The following is a 9608-nucleotide window of genomic DNA, read 5'->3' as shown; positions in this document are numbered from 1 at the left end:
AGCCTGAAGTGGCCTCCCCCCGTCTCCTGCCGCCGCTCCCCTTCCCCGGCGGCTGCGACAGCTTGCTACGGTGGCCGCCGGCGCCCCGCCGCTGCCGCGCCCAACTCCGGCGCCCCGCCGTGCCTTAGTGGCCGTCGCCGCTCACCCGGGTTCGCCCTGACGGGCGCGTGCCCGTAGCTGCTTAGCCCCGGTTGCCCAGCGCCCGCGCCCGCTAAGCGGCCCGTTAGGCCCCCCTGGCCCTAAGATAAAGGGGCCCCGCCCAGAACAAAAATGCAAAAAAGGAATTAAAAATAAATAATAAATAAAAATAGTAATAACAATTAATTAATTAGTTAATTAAAGGTTTAATTAACTTAATTAATTTTGATTAATTAAACTAATCAATTAACTACACTAATTAAACTGTTAGTTAATTAATTAATCAGTCAATGACAGTGGGGCCCACCCCCTAATTAATCCTGATTAGGTTAATTAATGTATTTAATTAAAATGGGTCACTAACAGGTGGGACCCACCTGTCAGGTTGACCATGTCAACTGCTAACATCATGCTGACATCATGATGACATGAGCAAACACTATTCTGGATAATGTTGATTCAAATAATTAAATAAATCCTAAAAATGAAGTCTTTTAAAATTAATATAAAATAAACCATAGCTCAGATGGAAAAACTTTGTACATGAAAGTTGCTCGGAACGACGAGACGGATCCGGATGCGCAACCCATTCATCCGCCACGCATCCCTAGCATAGCAAACACTCAACTTTTCCCCTTCGATTCATCTGTCCGAAAACGCGAAACACCGGGGATATTTTCCCGGATGTTCCCCCCTTTATCGGTATCACCTCATACCGCGTTAGAGCACACCTAGCATCATGCTTTGTCATGTCATGCATCGTCATGCATTTGTTTGCATTATATTTATTGTTTCTTCCCCCTGTTCTCTCGCTAGACACCGAGACCGACGCCGCTGCTACCCAATACGACTACGGTGTTGACGACTCCTCTCTCTTGCCAGAGCAACCAGGCAAGCCCCCCTTGATCACCAGATATCGCCTATTCTTCTCTCTACTGCTTGCATTAGAGTAGTGTAGCATGTTACCACTTTCCGTTAATCATATTCTGATACATAGCCTGTCATGGTTGCTACAACTGTTGATACCTTACCCGCAATCCTGAATGCTTAGTATAGAATGCCAGTTTATCATCAGTGGCCCTACATTATTGTCCGTCTGCCATGTTATACTATCGGACCGTGATCACTCGGGAGGTGATCACGGGTATATACTATATACTTTATACATGATACATGTGGTGACTAAAGTCGGGTCGGCTCGTAGAGTACCCGCGAGTGATTCACGGATTGGGGGTTGAAAGGACCTTTGTCCCGATGGCCCTCTGAGTGGATCTTTATGGCGGAGCGATAGGGCAGGTTGAGACCACCTAGGAGAGAGGTGGGCCTAGCCCTGGTCGATGTCCGCGCTTAATTCAATTAACACGCTTAACGAGATCTGGGTATTTGATCTGAGTCTAGCCACTGGCCTATACGCACTAACCAACTACGCGGGAACAGTTATGGGCACTCGACGTCGTGGTATCAGCCGAAGCCTTCGTGATGTCAGCGACTGAGCAGCGCGCACCGGGTTGGACTGGAACGCCTGCTCTTGTATAAGGGAGGCTAGGTGTGCTCGCCGGCCGCGTTCGCAACGTGCAGGTGTGCAATGCGCGATGGGCCGAGACCCCTGCACCATAGGATTTAGACTGGCATGCTGATCTCTCTGTTGTGCCTAGGTAGGGCTGCGACATGTTGATCTTCCGAGGCCGGGCATGACCCAGAAAAGTGTGTCCGGACAAAGGGGATCGAGCGTGTTGGGAAATGTGGTGCACCCCTGCAGGGAAGTTAATCTATTCGAATAGCCGTGATCTTCCGTAACAGGATGACTTGGAGTTGTACCTTGACCTTATGACAACTAGAATTGGATACTTAATAAAACACACCCTTCCAAGTGCCAGATACAACCGGTGATCGCTCTCTCACAGGGCGACGAGGGGAGGATCATTGGTTAGGATTATGCTATGCGATGATACTTGGTGAACTTACCATCTGCTCTCTTCTACATGCTGCAAGATGGAGGTTACTAGAAGCGTAGTCTTCGATAGGGCTAGCTATCCCCCTCTTATTCCGGCATTCTGCGGTTCAGTCCACATATGATACCCCTTTTACATTTGATACCAATGCATACATATGTAGTGTAGCTCCTTGATTGCGAGTACTTTGGATGAGTACTCACGGTTGCTTTGCTCCCCCTTTTCCCCCTTTCTATACCCAATTGCTGTGACCAGACGTTGGAGACCAGGAGCCAGACGCCACTGTCGATGACGACTACTACTACTCGGGAGGTGCCTACTACTACGTGCAGGCCACTGACAACAACCAGGAGTAGTTTAGGAGGATCCCAGGCAGGAGTCCTGCGCCTGTTTCGATCTGTATCCTAGTTTGTGCTAGCCTTCTTAAGGCAGACTTGTTTAACTTTTGTCTGTACTCAGATATTGTTGCTTCCGCTGACTCGTCTTTGACCGAGCTCTTGTATTCAAGCCCTCGAGGCCCCTGGCTTGTAATATGATGCTTGTATGACTTATTTTATTTGTAGAGTTGTGTTGTGATATCTTCCCGTGAGTCCCTGATCTTGATCGTACACGTTTACGTGTATGATTAGTGTACGGTCAAATTGGGGACGTCACAAGTTGGTATCAGAGCCGACTGCCTGTAGGAATCCCCCTTCTTCACTCCTTGACCGAAGTCGAGTCTAGACATTACAAAACTTTTTACTAACATGGCTGTGTGTCTTACAGGCCCATGTCGCCATTTGGGTGGTATTAGGATCTTTTACTCCTCGATCCTTACTCTGGGACTCTGAACTCTCTTCTACTCGGGTTAAACGATTTTACTAACTCTAACATTAGGATCCCGTGACCACGTTCACCCCAAAGTTGGATAAGCCCTAGCTATTCTTTAGAGTAGTATATTGAACATTATCCACACTGTCATTTGACTCCTTTGAAACATCTTTGTTTTCATATGGAACCCACGAGATAGGTCGTGCGCCACACGACGGCCACTGGTGCCTCAGGATCACTTGTTGTGTTGGTTGAGATGATGACCTATCTGGGTTATCGATGGCACCCTGAGTACACTGTCTACGAGGAGTACCGGGACTTTAACCAGGAGCAGTACCGTGCCTTCGTCCACCTCTACTCTCGGGAGTATGACTCCACTATCGTGTTGCACACTGCTCATGGTGTTGGAGTGACTATCGACATGGCGGTCCACGATGCTGCTTATGTTGCTCTGGCACGTCTTCGTGGAGAGTATAAGGAGTTGGACACCTCCCCTTTCAGGCACATTGCTATCGCATCCGATGTTGGTGCGGAGGGATACTACACTGCTGCCTACTCCATTGTCACCCGAGAGCCCTTCTACCATCAGAACCTGGTTCTGCATGCTGATGGGCTGGATAGAGCTAACCGAGCTCTTTGCCACGAGTTGTACACCACCCATCAGCACCTGTACCATGCTCTGACGCTGTTGCACTCCTCTGTCCGATCTGGTGATCTGTCGCATTCCGTGATCTACCCTGCCAGGACCGTGATGCCCCAGGGAGTCGGTTGGCCAGATGTGGGAGGCTACTCTCCCGCACTTGGTCCTCTTTTGCCACCTGCGCATCAGGTTCCACACTAGAGTATCCGCGGACCCCAGGCTACTAACGTGGAGGACTTCCCTTTGGCGTCACTACCAGCTATCCGGCTACACCTACCTCCATAGTTCCTCCTGGGACTGATGTAGGCTTGCTTGTTAGTGTTAGTTGCATTCACCGCGAGCCTGCGTGCCGCCTATGATGTTCTTAGCCTATGTACTGAACTCCGTGTACCGAACTCTATGCATGATCTCTTTTGTAAGATATGCCAACTACTATGTAGTATCTATCATGTTCCTTCCATTATGCATGTTTCATCATGAATGATTCTTGTCCTTGCAAATTCTCAATGCTAAACTACCCCTGTTATATATTAGCAGGATGGTTAGACCAGGTGGTCGTGGTCGTGGTGGCCATGCCCCACCACTGCCTGAGTACATGGCTGGTATGATCCAACAGTTCGAGCTGAACCGCTAGATCATGGAAAATATGATGGCTCAGTTTCCTCGCCCCAATATGAACCAGCAGCCAGCCCAAGTGACTCTGCAGTATTTCATGCGCCTCAACCCAACTATGTATCACAGCTCAACTCAGCCTCTGGATGCTGATGACTGGCTCCATGACATCACCTATAAAATGGAGTCGTTGATGTAGCCCCTGCCACCTATGTGACCTTTGCTTCCTTCTTCCTGAAAGGACCCGCTGCTCAATGGTGGGACAGCCACAGGCGTACTCTGCCAGTTGGAACAATCATCACCTGGCCAGACTTCCAAGCTGCTTTCCGTGTCCGCTTCATTCCTCAGGGAGTCATGGACCGGAAGAAGCGCGAGTTCTGCAACCTCACTCAGGGCAACAAAACTGTGGAAGCTTATCAGCGGGAGTTTCTGGATCTGTCCCGCTATGCTGAAGAAGACATTGCAACTGATGCACGCAGACAGGAGAAGTTCCGTGATGGCCTCCAAGCTGACATCAAGCTCGCACTTTTAGTGCATGACTTTGCTGATTTCGCCACCTTGGTGAACAAGGCCATCAATGTCGAAACTGGTCTGCAGGAACACCAGAGCTCTCACAGGCGCAACCGTGACACGGGCTCATCTTCGGGCCTGTCCTTGCAGAAGCGTAGGATATGGATTCCCAACAGCATGTACCAGCCAACTGCACCTGCTCCAAGGCTGTCCTATGCTGCACCACGTCTGCCTCCCCCACCAACTAGGCAGCCAAGACTTCCAGCTCCACCACCCCGAGCTCCTATTCCCACTCCCAATAATGGTCTGTGCTTCAGGTGTGGTCAGCCAGGACACCGTGCTAGGGAATGCAACCAGAACCAGAATCAACTGGCCCTCCCTGCAGCTGGCCATGGAAGCAACCATCCTCGCAACAACAATGCCAAGTCTTATGGTCGTGTTCATGCCAACCACATTGATCTGACTGAAGTTCTAGACCAGCCCACTACCGTGATGGGTACACTCGTAAATTATGTACCAACATCCATTTTATTTGATACATGAGCATCACATTCATTCATATTAGCTGAGTTTGCATTTATGTATGGCATTAAATACGAAGAGATGAACACTGCGATAGTGGTACACACTCCTGCGGGCCAATGTCAAACCTCTATGGTTAGTCACAATGTTCCCGTTGAAATTGAAGGACTGGAATTCCTTGTCTCTCCCATCGTACTGAAGTCTGGTAGCATTGACCTCATTCTGGGAATGGATTGGTTGAAAGCGCATACTGCTTCTATAGTTTGCGCCACTAAGACCGTCCATCTGCTACACCATTCCGATTAAATAATAAGCTACAATGCTCGTCTAGTTCAGAATGCCGAGGCAAGGCTTTATGCCTTGAATGCATTGAACATTGCACCACTCAAGGGCATTGAAAACATTCCCGTCGTTCGTGAATTCCAAGACGTCTTTCCGGAAGAACTTCCAGGGATTCCCCCTGCTAGAGCTGTCGAATTCATCATCGACTTGAAACCAGGCACCACTCCTATAGCCAAACAACCCTACAAGATGCCGCCACATGAACTCATTGAGCTTAAGGAGGAAATTGACAAATCTCTTAGCAAAGGTTTCATTCGCCCTAGTTGCTCTCCTTGGGGAGCACCTTCTCTCTTTGTTAAGAAGAAGGATGGGACGAACCGATTAGTCCAAGACTATCGTCCTATTAACCAAGCCACTATTCAGAACAAATACCCCCTCTCTCGGATCAATGATCTTTATGATCAACTGGCTGGTTCATCAGTGTTCTCCAAACTTGACTTGAGGTTGGGTTACCACCAGATCCGTGTTCGTGAAGAGGATATCCCAAAAACCGCCTTCATGACTCGGTATGGATCATACGAGTACACCGTCATGTCATTCAGCTTAATGAATGCTCCAGCCACTTTCTCTCGTCTGATGAACTACATATTCATGGGTTACCTCGACAAGTTCATCGTGGTTTATCTGGATGATATCCTAGTATTTGCCAAGAACAAAGAAGAACATGCTGAACATCTTCGTCTTGTGCTGGAAAAGCTTCGAGAGCATCAACTCTATGCTAAGTATTCCAAGTGTGAATTCTGGCTCCCCGAAGTAACCTATCTTGGGCATGTCATCTCCAAGGATGATATTGCCGTCAACCCTGAACGAGTCTAGGCTATTGTCGATTGGACTCCTCCGAAGAATGTCAAGCAAGTCCGAAGTTTTCTCGGTCTCGCCAGCTATTGCCGTTGATTTGTCGAGAACTTCTCCAAGATCGCTAGGCCTCTAACTAATCTGTTGCATAAGGGCGTCAAGTTCCAATGGACAGACAAGTGTTAGGAAAGTTTCCAGGCGCCCAAAGACAAGTTGACTTCTGCCCCAGTGCCTGCTCCACCTGATACTAAGAAGGACTTCGTCATTTACTACGACGCTTCCCGTCAAGAATTAGGCTGTGTCCTAATGCAAGAGCGCAGAGTGATTACTTATGCCTCTCGTCAACTGCGCCCTCATGAAGAAAACTACCTAGTTCACGACCTCGAGCTTGCTGCTGTCATTCATGCACTGAAGCAGTGGCGACATTACCTTCTCGGTAATCGTTGCGAGATCTTCAACGACCACCAAAGTATGAAGTATCTGTTTACTCAACCAGACCTGAACCTCCGACAGCAGAGATGGATGGAGACTTTTGCAGACTTTGATGTGGGTATATCCTATACCCCAGGCAAGGCTAATGTAATGGCTGATGCCTTGAGCCGCAAGTCTTACTGCAACCACCTCCAGGTTCACAAGGTTCAGCCCTCGCTTGTTGAAGAATTCAGAAAGCTGAACCTCCATATAGTTCCTCCGGGTGAACTCGCTCCCCCTCCCCCCGAGTTTCGCAAGATGAACCTCCATGTTGTTTCCCAGGGTTCTCTCAATACCCTGGTTGCTAAACCTGATCTCGTGGACATCATCAAAACGCTACAAAATTATGAGTCCACAAGATTAAGCGTTACCTCGCTGAAGGAAGGCCCTCGTTCTTCACTATTGCTGATGATGGCATCTTGTACTTCAAGGGCCGCCTAGTGGTGCCATGTTCAGAGGAAAACCATGATATGACGTAGGAGGTTATGAAAGAAGCTCATGATACACCTCTATCCATCCATCCTGGTAGTACAAAGATGTATCAGGATATTCGTCAAAGATTCTGGTGGTCTAATATGAAGCAAGACATTGCTCGTTATATTGCTGAGTGTGATGTTTGTCGTCATATCAAAGCTGAACATCAAAGGCCTGCCGGAACTCTGCAACCTATCTCTATTCCTGAATGGAAATGGGACCATGTTGAAATGGATTTCTTCACTGGGTTTCCCAAATCGCAGAAAGGTAATGATTCTATTCTTGTCGTCATTGACCGGCTTTCTAAAGTTGCACATTTTCTGGCGGTCAAAGAAACAATCACTGCTAGTCAGCTTGCAACTCTATACATGTCCAGAATTGTTTCACTTCACGGAATTCCACTGGTTATCAGTTCAGATTGTGGCAACTTGTTTACTTCAAGATTCTGGGCAAGTTTCCAAGAAGCTATGGGAACTCATCTGTCGTTCAATACTGCGTTTCATCCTCACTCGCAAGGGCAGGTTGAACGTGTCAACCAAGTTCTCGAAGACATGTTTCGAGCTTGTGTAATTTCCTTCGGCAAGAAATGGGAGGAATCGCTTCCATATGCCGAGTTCTCTTATAATAATAGCTATCAAGCTAGTCTGAAGATGTCCCCCTTCGAAGTGCTATATGGACGAAAGTGTCGGGCCCCTCTGAACTGGTCAAAAACTGGGGAATGTCCACTCTTCGGTCCGGATATTATCCAGCAGGCCGAAGAACAAGTCCGCATTATTCGCGAGAATCTCAAGACTGCTTAGTCACGTCAAAAAAGTCAGTATGACCGTCATCACAAAGACATGGTCTATCAACCTGGCGAAAAGACTTATCTTTGAGTTACACCAATGAAGGGTGCTCACCGCTTCGGGATCAAGGGAAAACTAGCTCCTCGCTATATCAGTCCGTTCACTATTCTCGAAAGGTATGGAAAAGTGGCATATCAACTGGAGCTTCCGCCGAACCTTTCTCAGGTTCACGATGTGTTCCACGTGTCGCAGCTCCGCCGTTGCTTCAAGGACCTAATCCGGGCAGTGGATCATGAAGTGCTCGAATTGCAATAGGACCTCTCCTATAAAGAGTATCCGGTCCGCATTCTTGACCAAGCTGAACGCCGCACACGTCAAAAGACGATCAAATTCCTCAAATTCCAATGGTCGCGTCACTTTGAAGATGACGCCACTTGGGAACGCGAGGACCGCCTGCGTGATGAATACCCCGCACTGTTTCCTTCTACCTCCTAAATCTCGGGACAAGATTTCTTGTAGTGGAGGAGTTTTGTAATGCCTGGGTAATCAAGCTACAGTAATTCCACGCAAATGGTGCCACGTCACCACAGTTACTGTTGCTAATCTATCGTTAGTTCAAAACTGATTCAAATTCAAATTTAAATTAAAGTTAAATAATAAAAGTTTTCAAAATATTAAACTAAAATGTTCGGAGCATGCAAATAAATGCTTAGGTATTTATGGTGTGGGATCCATGCTTTTATAAAAAACCTAAACACATAAAAGGAATTAATACATAAATAGAAATAAATAAAAGAAAAAGGGGAAAGACAAAACTAACAAAAGAAAAAAAAGAAGGAAAACAGAACCCCCGGGCTTCGGCCCAGTAGGCCACAGGCCGGCCCAGGTGCGGCCCACCCCGCACCCCTTATCCTTCCCCCACTCCCCCACTCACCCACGACACCCCACTCCCCCCCGCAAAATATCCTCCCCCTCTCCCCCGATTGGATCGGGAGGAGACCCTCGACGCCCACCGGACCCCGCCACCGCCAGGAGCTAGCACGCCGGCCTGCTTCTGCTCCGCCTCGCCGTCTACGTCCTCTTCCCCGCGCCTCGCTGCCCAGAACCCTACGGCACCTAGTGAGGCCCCCCTCCTCTCTCTTCTGCGCCCCGCCCTGTCCCCGCATCGGCCGCGCGCCCCACCACACGCATGACGTGCCCGCGCGTCCATCCGGCTCCGGCTGCGCCGCCCGGGCCATGCCCTCCTCGTCCCGGGCGCAACCCTGCGCGCCCCCACGCACGCATGCCCGCACTTGGCCGCGCGCCGCCTCTGCTGCCATTGCTCGCACTTCGGGCCGCACTCGCCACCCCGCCTCTGCTCTCCGCAGCCACGCGGCCCCGCTGACCACCACTGCCGACCAGCGTGCATCGCCGCTCGCTCGCCGTCGCCAATACCTCCGGCCGCGCCCACTGCCGTCCGCCCCGCGCCCTTGCCCGCCAGCCTCGTAGCTGCCTTGCTCCGCCGCCAGCGCCCGCAGCCCCGCTCCGGCACCCCGCGGCCGCTTCTCCACCGGCCAC

This window comes from Triticum dicoccoides, chromosome 4A (genome assembly GCF_002162155.2).
Source record: "Triticum dicoccoides isolate Atlit2015 ecotype Zavitan chromosome 4A, WEW_v2.0, whole genome shotgun sequence".
In the NCBI taxonomy this organism is placed as follows: domain Eukaryota; kingdom Viridiplantae; phylum Streptophyta; class Magnoliopsida; order Poales; family Poaceae; genus Triticum; species Triticum dicoccoides.
The sequence above is the reverse complement of the archived record's forward strand: the minus strand, read 5'-3'. Positions refer to the sequence as shown.